Below are 6,258 nucleotides of genomic sequence, written 5' to 3'. Positions count from 1 at the left end.
AGGCAAAATCAGGGACAGCTGACAGGCTGTGCTCCTTTTTCTCCACCCTAGCCAGGGATATCCTTCTTGGTAAGATTCAGCACACAGCTGAGCTTTTGTTGCTTTTCTCTTCTCTAGGAGAGCTGTTGCACAGGTCTGCATCTCTGACCCTAAGAGCTTCAATTAGGTTCATCTACGATGTGGCTAAATTCACTGTATGCACACATCTACTTGCTGAATAAATTGTCCTTTGCAGTATCCAGGGAAACACAGAAGCTTTAACCAGTCCATCCACATCACATGCTCCCAAGACTGATAAAAGAAGAAAAGAGGTCTTTCCCTATCCTTAGCTAAATGAGTTATCAAGCAAAGCAAAGATATTTCACGCCTGTAAATCTCTAGCAATGATGCCAAGATTTTAGCCTTGCACTGGTGTCACCAGTCATTAGTAAGTGTCAGCAGACTCATTTGTTCTGTGATCTATAAAAAAAACAATAGTTTTGTATTAATTGGATGCTTGAGAACACCTGCTGTTCTTGGATTAAGTGTGACCAGGATGCCTCAGTGGAGGTGGCAGTGCGATGCAACTTCCTCTTCTAAGTCACTCAGCATTTCTCTTCAGGGTCCTAGGAATATACATTTCCTGGAGATACCTTTCTGTGTGACTTCTCCCAGCCACACAAGAAAGCCCACATACAGCCTAACTGCGAATGCTTAGCACCTATGTCTGAACTTCAGCTGGATCTCAGTTTCAGGTTCATTTTGGGCATTTCCAGGCTGTGTGTGTAATTTGTAAAGCCAAGGGCGTGCTGCAGAATTTGGCATTCACCACATGACGTACTGAGCCTAGGACGAACCTAACCCATCTGACTGCAAGATGATTTGAAATTGTGCCTCTCCTCTGGGCCTGGAACCAGTTCTTGAAGTATCCTTCCCTGGCCCTAACCTGATTAGAAATAAAAGACTGGATTTTGGATACCAAGTTGTCTTACTGGCTGTTAATCATATCTTCCTAAAAAGCAAAGGAGGTCAGATCTTGGAGGCAGGTTGGTCTAACCATTGTTCCAAAATAACCTGAACTCTCTAACAGGAGTATAAGCCTCTAACCTCCAGAGTCCATTCTGGAGAGTCTTCCAAACTTTAGATATCCAGGTACTCCACTGGCTTTAATTTTTTTTTGTTGTTGTTTGGGATTTTTCGAGGTTTTTTTGTTGGTACAGCAATGAAAGAGCCAGCAAGCCTAATCTGAAACAAAGCCCAACGTGAAAAAGGACAGAATGTATCTGCTAACATTTCTCCATTACTACCTTCTTACACTCTGGAGGTGTTCAAGAAAAGACTGGATGGGGCACTTAGTGCCATGGTCTAGCTGACTGGATGGGGCTGGGTGCTAGGTTGCACTGGATGAGCTTGGAGGTCTCTTCCAACCTGGCTGATTCTGTGATTCTATGATATTTGTTGAGTGAGAACAGATGGTTCCTTAAGAACTCTCCTGAGCGTTTTAAAATTTCTCATTTGTATTGGCCATTTTAAAAAGAAAAAAAATATAAAAGAGACACTACATTGTTAACAATTTTCACCAGGTAACAAAAGTAAGCCCTGGGCTTATATTTACCCATCCTTGGTATTCAGACCAAAAAAAAAAAAAAAGCCAACCCAAGCAGAGGTTTCCATCTAAGGTTTGGTGCCAGTACACTAGGCCAGCTGCTGTGTTTTTCAATAGTGTAGGCAGTGCCAGTAAAGTCAGTTCTTGTATGCCCTTTTGAAAAGGCAGCCATTACACTGAGCCTAATCACTTGCGTTCCTAGCTAGCCATCAGTAGGACACTGGGCACGCTGAATAAGCAATTCATTCAGTGCTTGCACTGGAAAGGAGTGACTTTTCAAAGGTGTGTGATTGACTACCTGTTTTTTGCAGTTTTCCATCCGTTCAAGAGGAAAACAGTGCTGTGCCATTTCAGACAGTTGCCAGCTATGTCAGCAAGCTGTAGTGCAGGTGTGTTCAGAGGTTTCACACAACTACTAGAGGCCATGGAGCTTTGATAATTATCAAAGAGCTGAAAGTGATTAATTCCATGCTTAAAGCTGAACTCCCAAAGCCTCTGACTGCACACACTGCAGTTCAAACACAGCACCTCATTCATACACTGTAGAGGGCTTTGGGGAATAAGGACAGCAGTGCCACATAAACATGCAATTTACCCCTGCAAATCAGCTGGTACATTCACATGCTTGGAGATAAATTCCATAGTGGGATACCACAGCAGACCTTTTATTTGCTCATTTTTAGTATTTTAACATGAAGCTTAATGTAAGGAAAACCTTTGTATTCAGGCAGCATATTTCAAAGCAAAATATTTTCCACACTATGGAATTATTTTGCATAACTTGTTTTCTTTTTTCTGCTAGTCCAGAACATTGAGATGGTCAAAAGCATAGGTGAGTTTAAAACAGGCTTTGTGCAGGCCAAGTTCAGAGATGGCTGATCAACATGACAGTCCAGATGGAAGTACTTGCTCAGAAAGTTCTGGAACTGGGAAGAATGATCAGGGAAATGATCATTTAATGTAAATTCTGATTTTATGCAGTTTCCTTAAATGTTTGCTACTGCTTGTTGTGTTACATGGCACTACTCAGGGCAGACTGCTGACCTAGTCTAACATGGCCACTATGTTTCTCTATACTCATCAGCACTAACTATGGGTGTTGTACACTTTGGCTCAAGGTAACCTCCCTGCATCTGGTATCCTTCTTGTAACTGACAGAATGTTTGTACATGAGAGTATTTAATAAAAGGGATATCGAGTGTTTTTACACAAGTTAATTGTGGCCAGTAGGCCTAACCAGACCCAGTCTAAGTGTTTTCCTCCTCTGTGCTTTCTCCCGTTGCTTGCTATCATCTCCCCCACAGGGGATATGCTGGTTATATGCCAGACAAGGTAGTGTTATGTCTGCTATGTTTTCCTAAAAGGATAAAGATGAATTTGAGAATCTTCCTAGTAAAGCATTGCTCAAAACATACCCCAAAGACTCTAGCAGGGAAGTCTCATTCCCCACTTGTTTCATATGAACTTAAGCACCTGGGCTTAAGCAGCCATGTGTTAAGTTAAAATTTAAAAAAAAAAATTAAAGATTTCACTTGGGTATTTGGTTGACCAGAGAGGGTATTTCCCTCTGACTTTCCCCATAGTGTACTGAAGCAAGCAATGCGAAAACGGAAACACAAAGAGCAGCTGTCTGGAGGTTAGGTAGTCCTCCTTGTCTTGTAAACTAGATTAATATCCAATCTCTTGCATTGCAACTGATGTGGTAGTAAGTCAGGTCTTACAATGCAGCAAATTCCTAGCAGTTCCACAGCTGATTCGCAAGGGCTGTAGGACACATCTTGAGCATCAGACAAATGGTACTCAGTTGTTATTTAAGAGACTTACAGCTCCATTCTGTATTGGCATTTTTAACCCCACTAGGCTAGGGTTCTAGTCTTGCTTTTATGGCATTGGTTGGCTCCTGCCAAATTATTCACATTCATACATCAGAGAAAGAGGACAATGTTAGAACTGGCTTACAAACATCAGAGAAATTGAAACATAATTAGAGAATTTTTTAAGATAATCTCTGTAATATAATATATCCCACAAAATGTATAGGATAACAATGTTATCCCATTCTCCAGCCCTGGCAGGATCATTACACACATGTATTTTGGTTTAATTTCCAAGAACCTCCCTCTTTTCGTATCAGGGAGGAAATTTCACTAAATCACAGTCTTCACAGTCCAACTATAAGTATCAGCTAGCTTCTGTTTCCCTTAATATGCATTGTATGCATAATATTAAATCTTTACAGACAGCAAGAGATTCAGGGTGTGCCCCTGGAAGGTGCTAAACATTGTCATTCCTTCACAGGTCAAATAACCCCCAACCATGTATCAAATGCAGCGCTGAAGCATTGCTTCTGCTGCCTTTATTTTTAAAAACGAAGCTGTACAGACTTCACATAGTCAGCTCTACTCTGTAGCTTATTGGCCATTTATCTGAATTACAGACAAACCTCACCGCAGGTGAAGACACACCATGTGGCTCTCTACAGAACCAACTCAGTGCTTGTTTATTACCTCAGGGACAGCTCTGAAGGAGCGTACCTGTACTGCTCCACACTACAGCCTTGAAGCAGTGCTTTAGGGTGCAAGCAGTCCAGGTAGTAAACACTTCTGCTCTGCCAGACTGTAATGAGTACCCTGAAGAACCTTGGAGCTGTCTCTGCTCAAAAGTCATGGATAGTGATTCAAATCCTAAGGTTCTGAACACCCACTAAGCTCTTAACCAGAAAGTCTGTTAGAAATACAAATGCAGGTAGACACATTAAACTTTCACAGCATTTAGAGCTTTATCACAGATTGTATTAATTGGCCGTGGATACTCAGTTGCCTGTGACAGATCTAACAGAAAGGTCTGAGAATTCATTTTTCTATGTTGATTTAGTTAAGTATACAACTAAAGAGGCCAGATGGCAATTTCCTATCCCTGGGGGTTCAGCAGACAAGAAGGTTCTTAGCCTGGAGTTCATGCTTGGGCACATCAGTTTGTGTCATGAGATTCTTGTTTAGTTTTTCCATGACTCTGCATATCTCCCAATTACCATGAGTCTGTTTTCAGAGCTCCTGTTGAGTGACAGCATCATGAATAGGTGACTCATTAGATGTGTCATTCTATATAACTGCTATGGATGCAAATACATACTGAGAGACACAGTTTGCAATTATGGAATTACTCTTCCTCTAGAAAACAGAAAGACGAAGGCTTAAAAGCAGAAAAGGCTTTTTTCTTTTTCTTTAATAAAAAGAGGCTCTCTAGGAGTTTATATGCCATTTTCTTCAACAAATTCAACTTGAAATTGCTGAAAAATAAAAATTAGAGTAGATTAAGAGTAAATAAAGTTAATGCAAAATAATTCATATCTATTAGTAATCTACATTCTTATTGGAAAAAATCTTTTTCTGTTACTCAAAAATTAATAATTGAGTATTTTTGTAAATTATGAGAACTGTGTATTGGAGTTTTTCTTCTAGGAAGACTCAATACTAAGAGTGAAATTGTTGTATGACAAATCAAGACAGGAATAATGAAGCACCATGTTCATCAGTAGCATAACAACAAAAAAAGCAACTTAAGCAAGCCAAATTAAAAAACGAAATTAAGTACACTGCAAGGAGGAAATTTCTCCAAAACCGCTCAAATTTAAAGTGACCACTTTCAAGTCCGAAATAGTCCTGTATAGCAAAAAGACTATTATACTGTCCATTACTTCATCATCTCTTTGTAACACTGTGTGTCCATAGTAAAAATGGGACAAACTGAACACTCATGACTGCACAGCTCCACAGACTGCCTGGATTTCAGATGCTCTCCTAGTTTTTCCTCTATCTCGGTACGCTGTGAGCTCCCAAGGGAGAGAGCGCCACGCAGCATATCGACTCAGGGATCCCGCAGTTTCTTGTGTCCAGACCGCTCCCCAGTGCCTGCTCGCCGGATCTTCCCGGCAGCTGACTTGTTTCACGGGACCAGCAAATAACTACATCCCGTTCAGGATGCCCAGGGCTGCGCTTCAGGCTCCTCGCACGGGGAGCTGCTGCCAACGAAAGCCCCGTAACGAGCACCCCAGCGCCCAGTCCGCCGCCTGTCCACCCATGCTGCCCGGGCTGCTGCTTGCCATCAGTCCGCCGGCGGCAGAGGCTGCACCCGCCTGACAGTTCTTCAGCCCTTCCTCCCCCACTCAGAGTTTTAAGGCCTGATTCAAACGGCGCCGGGCAGGAGCGCCTTCTAGATCAACAACTGGCCCGCCGCAGCAGCGGCGCGACAGGAGCCCGGACACCCTCTGGTGGAGACAACCCTACCGTTCCCGGCCCCACACGCCCCCGGGAGGTCCTTTCCCGCCCGCCGCGGCCGGCCTGGCGCTCGCGGCACAGCGGCGGGAGCGGGAGGGGCGGGGGAGGGGCAGGGCCGCGGCGGCCGCGCCAAGAGACAGGAGCGAGGCTGCCCCGCGCGGGCGGGAGCTCCGTCCCGCGCCCGGCTGCCGCGCGCCGCCTGCCCGCGCGCTCATTGGCCGGCGCTCGCCGGGCCCCGCGGCGGCCGCGCCCGATTGGCCGGGCTGTGGAGCGCTGTCTGAGGGTGCCGGCGGGAGCCGCGCACAGCCGCGCCCCCGCCCGCCGGGCCGCCCAGGTGAGGCTCTCGCGCCACCCGCCGCGGGGTCGGGGACACTGTGCCCCCTTCTTCGGGAGCGA

The sequence above is a fragment of the Pogoniulus pusillus genome, chromosome 27, assembly GCF_015220805.1.
Source record: "Pogoniulus pusillus isolate bPogPus1 chromosome 27, bPogPus1.pri, whole genome shotgun sequence".
Taxonomy (NCBI): Eukaryota; Metazoa; Chordata; class Aves; order Piciformes; family Lybiidae; genus Pogoniulus; species Pogoniulus pusillus.
This window is presented reverse-complemented; position numbering follows the sequence as displayed.